Source organism: Cibotium barometz, chromosome 51 (genome assembly GCF_041138505.1).
Source record: "Cibotium barometz isolate CiBa-2024 chromosome 51, ASM4113850v1, whole genome shotgun sequence".
In the NCBI taxonomy this organism is placed as follows: Eukaryota; Viridiplantae; Streptophyta; class Polypodiopsida; order Cyatheales; family Cibotiaceae; genus Cibotium; species Cibotium barometz.
Genome location: NC_141096.1, coordinates 1,159,427 through 1,167,752, shown reverse-complemented (window position 1 = coordinate 1,167,752; position 8,326 = coordinate 1,159,427).

Genomic DNA, 8,326 nt, shown 5'->3' with positions numbered 1-8,326 from the left:
TTCCTAAGTTTAAGGGTTTTGTTCCGTTTCCAATTATAGATGTGGTCTATGTCCTAATCATGGACCATTCGAGTATCTCTTATGAAGGGGCTAACAAAGGATACAACCATAGGAATTAGACTATTTCTCTGTGAAAAGTTCATCACCACAAAAGAGTGGTGAAAACTTAGACCAAAAGTCTTAATTCTTGGAGGCTACAATATCCCCATGGAAATTGCTATGGCCTTCATCAGTTGCTTTTGAACATGAGTTTGTGAGAAATTATATTAAAACCACCTTAAGAACTTGAATAGAAGATGCCCTACTGAGGAAAAATTGAGCCAAACTAGGCTGATCTCATTGTTCTTAGAGGGTTTGAGGATTAAAAAATTGCATAATACATTGTATACCCAAAGACACAGAACACTAGTAGAGTGTTGTGTAGATGAAATAGATTTTGATGATAACTTTACAAGCATCCCTTCCACAAAAAGAAGAAAACCAAACTCTTTGGTCAAAATAGAACCTAGTGTAAAAGTCACAACACTAAGAAAATAGAAGAGCCCAAGAGCGCATAAGACATTGCTACTACGGCAGTGATATCAAAGGGCTAGAAGAAGTGTGTAAAGCCTCTCCTAGGGAGAGAGGCCATTCAAATCTAGCTCCAAAATGGAAAATGACTCTGTGTGATGTTTGCAGAAGCAACCACATGGTGCATGAGTGCCTAGTCCAGAGAGTAAGAGGGAACTAGTGGTGCAAGTATATCATAGAAGATATGGAAATCATGAATCATTTCATCGGCTACCACACACAACAAATGGGTAGAGTAAGAGGGAAATAGTGGTGTGGGTATATCATAGAAGATATAAAAATCATGAATCCCTTCATTGGCTACCACGCATGGGAAGCCCTTACACCATAGAAAGAGTGTAGGAACTAGCCAATGTCATGGAGCCTTGCCTCACCACACTTGGTAGCTCAAATTGAGAGGTTAATCTACCATAAGCTAGCCTATAATTTCATAAATAAGATGTGCCAATCACCTCGTTGATTTCTTGTGCTCAGATACTTGTAGGAGAGCTTATTGCTGTGCAACCACACTCCAAGCTCCGCTCCAATGCCGCCCACCACACTCCAATGGAAGCTGGACCCTCCTTTCTCACTCATTCCTGCATTCACTCTCTCACACACATGAAAGAAAACACACAAGAGATAAAACATGCAAGAGGCAAGCAAGAAAGCAATAGCATAAGAGTATAGAGAAGAAGAGCACTCTATTGCATTAGCATAAAAGAATGAATGGTCACTATACACAATAACCCTTATCTTGGTCCATAGCCTTCACACCTTGGGCGGCCATACTTAAAAAATAGGTCCATGGCTATCCATGACCACCTAGGCTTATGCAAACACCTAATCTAAGAATACAATCTCCATTATTAATCCCGTGGCACGCTTTCTTAGACACACACGTAAAATATACAATGACACTGGAGAGGTGTCCACGATGAGGGTTAACAGGCCCCCCTTCCTAGTGTAGATTCCATCCTTGAAACATGTCAATGAAGATTTGTTGAGGCTGTTGTTGGATGCATGCAATGTTGGAGGTCATAGAAGGTCTAGAAAGCAAAATGGTACCACGAGTAAGGTGCATTTAAGCATAATGCAAACACTAATCATGCACTGAGGAATGATATTTAATGAATGGTCAAATTTTCTAGTTAAGACAAGGATACTATGAAGCTTGGTCCAAATTTGATCTAAGCTAAGAAGGAGCTAAAGCATGCCTCGGGTTATGACCTTAGTCTCGACACACTATCCTTTGGTGAAACCATCTCTAGCTAATATCAAGCTTCTAAATGGAAATGATAAGTGATTATTATAAGGTTTCTCTTTGATTTAAAAAATAGAAAAGTAGGACACCACGTTTGCAGAGACCCAAGCAATGGTCCCAGAGACCTCATACAAGAGTATCTAAGAATCGCTAAGTACCTCCACAGTGATAGGTTTTTTAAAAAGGCCCTTTTTATTGATAGATTTTTAGCCACACAAGGTCCCTTCCCATGGAAATCAAGGCTACAGTCTTAAGGCTCCATCACTAAGAGCCAAAAGTCCTACCTAGATTGCACATGGCGATAGTGGTTATCTTCTTTTGGGTTTTGTTTTGGCTTTTTTTTGGGGTTTTTTTAAAAGAAACTAGTGTCACCTTACAATTCACCTACGAGGCTATATTCTAACTAAAGAGGGTACACTAAGGAAGGTGGAGTACTTGGCATACTCCTTGGGCATACTCCTTTGGCATACTTTAAGGTTGATCTCAGGATAGATGGAACTAGAACCAAAGCCTAAATGTTACCATGTAATAACTAGAAAATTGATAGACCAGATACCTATAGCAAATGAATGCAAGCACTCAAACAAAAAGTAAATGGAGAATCAAAAACAGGAAACACAAGGTGAGGATGGGCTAGAATATACCTGGGCAATGAGGAAAAGTCTGTCATATTGAGGTTGCACATGCATTGAATGTTGTAATTTTGGATTTGGTCTAAATGACAACACCTCAATAACCTATAAATCATACTATTAGCAAGCTCATTCTCGTTAGATAGCCATAGTGCATAAACATGCTCCGTTTTGTCGTCATTTTGACTTTCCCCCTCACTAGGGTGTGCTCCATACATATATGCATTCTCTAGTCTAATAGGTAATGATCTGAGTGCCTCCTCATTGTGATAGGGCATGGGTACTATAGGTAAGTTAGCTAAGTAGCTACCACGAGCTAAGTTGTCTAGGAAATCAACCACTATACTCAAGAAGAAACAAGCAAGTGGAAACGCATATGACATATCTAATGGTGTAAGTCCATAAGTTCTTGGCCTCCTCCACTGCTCTACAAGTTATTCCTACGTAGTTCTATCTTGCTGGGGTCCTCCCATTGGTGGGTAACAAACACACTCTTGATCGTGTCGCGTTGTGGTGTCTCTCCTACCATATGGACTGTGATAGTCCTATCCCATAGCGCTTAAAATAAGTTCTACATTGCCAACATAGGTGGGATGTTGCGTACAACATGCGATGCCTACAGGTAATGCATGGTGCAAAAGGGGATGGAACTGTAGGTGTAGAATAGGTCCAAAAAGGTGGCTTCACAACATATCTCCCCTAGTGGTGCATAAAATAGCATGAGTGGGTCTGGAAAGGGGGAATAATTAGCTGTCCTTGATAGTACCATTCCCAACAATCCAAGTCCAAGATAGGTCACTTGTGTCGGTCCACAAAAAGTACATTCTCTTCATTGTTATATTTGGTATGTGATCCTTCTCATCATCTTAAAAAATAATAATTTGTATGGTTAGTCAGTTTTCAGTATGTGTATGGTTGCTATATTGCTGTACACTATTGGTTCAAGCTAGATTGTCATGGGTTAGCTTTTTTCCAATAGGCTCCCTCTTGATAAGGACATAAACTTTGTCAGGGAGCAAAACATGGAGGGAAAAAGTAATGATATTAGCATAAGTCCCCCCTTCCTATCGTTTATCATACCTTGACCTCGCGGAAGGGATTGTAGGTTTTGTACAACCATTCCTTCCAACTTTTCTCCATCAATGTTTGTTGGCTAGGGTTGCTCTTTGTTCCTTGGTGTAGGTCAACTTCTAGCTTTAATAGTGGTAAAGGGCTCTCATAAGATTGGATGGAGCTTATGTTTTCACCAATATTGAGGAGCAATGGAGTTGACACTTGCGTAGTGGATCTCTCATCTGGGGAGACCAATGGGGTTGGGACTTGGATAGCCATCAATGATTTTGTAACCTTTAGCGATGTAGGGGCTTCTCTATCAATCACCATGTCTTGTGTGATAGTGTTTCTCTTTGGGATCTAGACCTTTTTGGGTGTTGGTGGTGAAGGTTCTATTACAATAGCTTTTCCTTTGTTGGCATTTGAGCTATTGAAGCCTTTATCCATCATTGATGAGGAGGTTTGGGAATTGGTAAGTGGCGGTGGTAGTGAGACTAGGGGTATACTTTTATGTTTTGGTATCCAAACACAGTGGTCACCCTCATAGTATCCTTGAGCTTTCAATAAGCATTTAGGGATCCATTTTGGGGTAACTTGTAATTTGGACTACCTGCACTGATTCTTATGTTGTGGTCCTCTTTCTAGGTCGGTTGAGGTGGTATGGATTGAGAATTTTTGGAAACCCATTTCCAGGTAGATTTGGGTTGCCACTTTGTAGCTCGTCGAATCTGTTCATTCTTTCCATATACAGGTGTCTGCTGATGTGTGGAGGTAGAAGGATCGAGAGCCTTTTGGATAGTGGACACTAAAGTGGAGGGGGATGAAGCTTCCATAGATTTTGTGGATGTTGAAGCTTCCTCCTCTTTGTGACCCTTGAGAATAATGAGAGGTGGTAGTGGTTTATGAGTAGATTGTTTAGTTGTGTAACCCACAGAGACCCTCCCCGTCGTCGACCAATCAATCATACATCCAATAGCCTTCATCCAAGTACGACCAAGCATTATGGGTTCACGTAATGTTTTGGTAGGCATAATGAGGAAGTCTACCACGCCAGTTGCTTGCTGCCATCATAATATATCTCTGTTTGTAATATCCCAAGAACCTTGGTATTTCTACCATGGATACCTTTCACCTTTACAGAGGTATTTTTGAGTTGGGATTTTCCCAATTGGTTCCATGCATCATAGGAAATTAGATTATGACTAGCCCCCGTATATCAAGTGATGCATTATAAAGTGATGCATTATAAAGAACTTGACCATAAGGGCTAGGCAATTGAATGGATGTTCATAGGGGCACTATGTGCTCCTCTGTGTCTCCTTCAACTTTGCCCACAAAGGCTTGTGTAGCGGGTGTAAGTTTTCACTCTCATCATTTTGCAATTTGGCTTCTTCTTTCTCTTGCCTCCTCTTGGGCTTGTGCATTCTTTTGAGTGGCCCTTTCTTGCGGCTTTCTTATCATGTGAAGTACATAAGGATTATTCAGTAAGAGGTCCATAGTATTTTTTAAACTTACTTCCATTAAGGAAACGAATAGTTTCAACTCCGTCAAGAGTCTCAACACGTATAGTACCTTGTGGAGGAGTAACTTCACAAACCCTAAATGGTCCCTTTTCGGTATATTTAAGCTTTTTCTTCTCACCTGCATATGCCATACATAAGCACAAGATCCCCTAACTTAATCTCCTTGTCCTTGAGATTTTTGTCAAACCACTTCTTTCTTCGGTCCTTTTCTGTCAAGCATGTTTTGCACTGCAATTTGTCGCTCCTTGGCTCCTCCTTGGTAAGTTGTTCTAAAATAAATAGCCGATTAGCCAATTCATTACCATCAAGATTTTCAATAATAGCTACCCTTAAGCTAGGGATCATGAACTCCCAGGGCAATACTGCCTCAAGTCCATACACCACCTTAAAAGGCATGCAATTAATTACAGCTTTGTATGATGTGCAATAGGCCCATAAAGCTGATGTGAGCTTTGACTCCTAATCAGTGCGTTGAGTTTCAACAATATTTGTCATTATTGAAATAAGAACCTTGTTGGTGCTCTCTGCTTGGCCATTTGCCTATGGGTAATATGGTGTTGACTTACGGTGAGCGATCATGAATGTGCTAGTGAGATTTTTGATTACATCATTGATAAAATACTAACCTTGATCACTCACTAGCTCAAATGGACATCCAAAGCGTGTAATGATGTTATCATAGAGAAACTTAGTAGTCGCCATGGCATCCGCTTTTTGTGAAGCTCTTGATTCAACCCATTTGGTTACATAATCTGTGCCAACAATGATGAAGCATGCTTGTGTGCCACGTGCAACAGGTCTAATAGGACTAATGAAATCTAAGCCCCATTTTTCAAAAGGTTGATGTAATGGCATCATGTTCTTCTTCTATGGCTTTGTGCATTGTTGGCACTCGTCACATCCCTTAACAAATAGGTCACAATCTTTGAAGAGCATGGGCCAATACCCCGATTGGAATATTTTTCTTGCTGTAACGTCGACTGCTGCGAAGTGTCCACCATCTACTCGTTGTGTTGGTGTGCTTGTTCGATGATGTATAAGTATTCATCCTCCCTAGGGCAGCGTCTTAGTATGTCATTGTTACCTCTTCCATAAAGATTTTCAGTAAATATCTCCTTAGTTCTTTCCTTTTGGAAAACCTTTAGCCAACAAGTAAACAATTTTCTCACTCCATTCTGGAATAGCCTCAACCTTGAATAACGTAGAATGTGGTAACTCGTCCATCAATCCTGATTGGTCCTTTGCCATCAGGTATGCGCCATGATATGTTTCTTGCCAAGCATCACAACTAATGTGAAATCAAACTCGAGAAGAATCAACCACCACCTTGTGATCCTTCTTATGGAGCATGGTTTGTTTACTAGATATAGATATAACAAGGCTTAATGGTTAACATAGAAAACAAATTTGTTAGCAAGAAGGTAATGGTACAATTTCTTTACAGCATAAACCATTGCTAACCCTTCATGCTTATTGGTGGTGTAGTTGATTTTAGTCACATCTAGTTGCCGCTTGCAAAACTAATAGGACACTTCCAATTATAAAGCTAGAGGCATCAATTTGCACATGGAAGATGAGATCCCATTTAGGTGTTGGCAAGATTTAAGCATTGGCCAAGGCTTGCTTCAACGCATCATAAGCTTGTTAACACTCCTTGGTCCATATAAATACAATCAATAGCTTGTACAAAGGGCGAGCTATTTTTGCATAGAAAGGAATAAACTGACAGTAGTAGCTGACATGGTCCATGAATCTTTGGACTCCCTTGTAGTTTGTGTGGAGGTAATTCCATGATGACCTTGATTTTTCTCTCATCAGTGGATATCCCATTTTTGGACACTATATGCCCAAGAATAACTCCGTGTTTCACCCCCACCATAATTGGAATTTGTAAGGTTTTAAGGATATGCAATAAAATTGACACCTTTCAAACACCTTTTTTAGGCACTAGGCTCTCTTTCCAAGACAAATGAATGAAAAAATGATCCAAGAAAGCTTCAAGAAACTTTCTTAAGAAGTCCTTAAAAGTGGTATTCATAAATCTTTGTAACATGGCTGGTGCATTGGTTAGACCGAATGGCATAACTCTGTAAGCATATACACCTTGCTTAGTTTTAATCCCTAAGGATGTTTTGAGGAAGACTTTAAAAACCAATGTTAGCTGGTTGCAAAGGGTAACCTCAATGGTAGGATGTTTACTTTGGATGTTAACATGCCTAAGGTAAAGGCAGCCATGTCTGCATATGGGATAGGTAAAAAAAAAAAAATCTTTGTGGTTAATTTTCGGACTTTTTAAAGCCAACGATGCATTTGCATTCTCGTTTTATAATTTCTTTTTCCATTTGAAAGGCATCTTTGCATATTCATCTCTAAAAGGACCAAGGACACAGTAGTGTGCCATGGGTATGGGTATATATATATATATAGATAATATTAACCTCCTTTGCAAAAAGTTTGTAGTTGCCCAAGATCGGAGCCTATTCTAGATACTTTACATTACAATTGAGTAGCTTATAGAATTTCCTTTACTATCATGTCAATCTCTCTCTCTCTCTCTCTCTCTCTCACACACACACACACACACACACACACACACACACAATCATTGTGTAGATATTGATCTATGACAAAAGTGCATTGGTCATGTGAATACATAATGGCCTGAAGTCTATGCAAGCCCAAAATATTTTTGCAAGTTTGCCAAAGTTTAAGGTTGATGGTATGCATAAAGTATGTGAAGCATGTTAGCTTAATAAAAAACAGACCAAACATGATTTTTCACAACAAAAAACATGTCAATGCAAGGCCATTGGATGTTATATATTTGGATGTATGGGGACTGACCAAGACTACAATAATTATAGGTTACAAGTATTATGTTACATTCATTGATGAGATCACACAAGGAAAGTGTGGGTTTATTTTATGAAGGAGAAAAGTGAGGTGTTTTCTCACTTTCAGAGATTTAAATCCTTATCAAAAAGGAAAAAGGGATACAAATAAAATTATTATGAACATGAACCCCCCCACTGCTGAACTGTTCATGGTATGATGCCTAAACAAAAGCTTACATACATAAAACTAGATGTGTCTCACTTGAAAGTATTTGGGTGTACATTGCATATGTGCATGTTCTTGATAATGTGAAAACAAAGTTAGATCTAAAGCTAGAGAAATGCATCTTCATTGGTTATGCTTTAGAGAAAAAAGGTTATAGATGTTATAACCCTACCACTCATGAGATACTAGTAAGCAAAGATGTTGTCTTTGATGAGATCAGTATCCGATGAAGGCAACAAAAGATG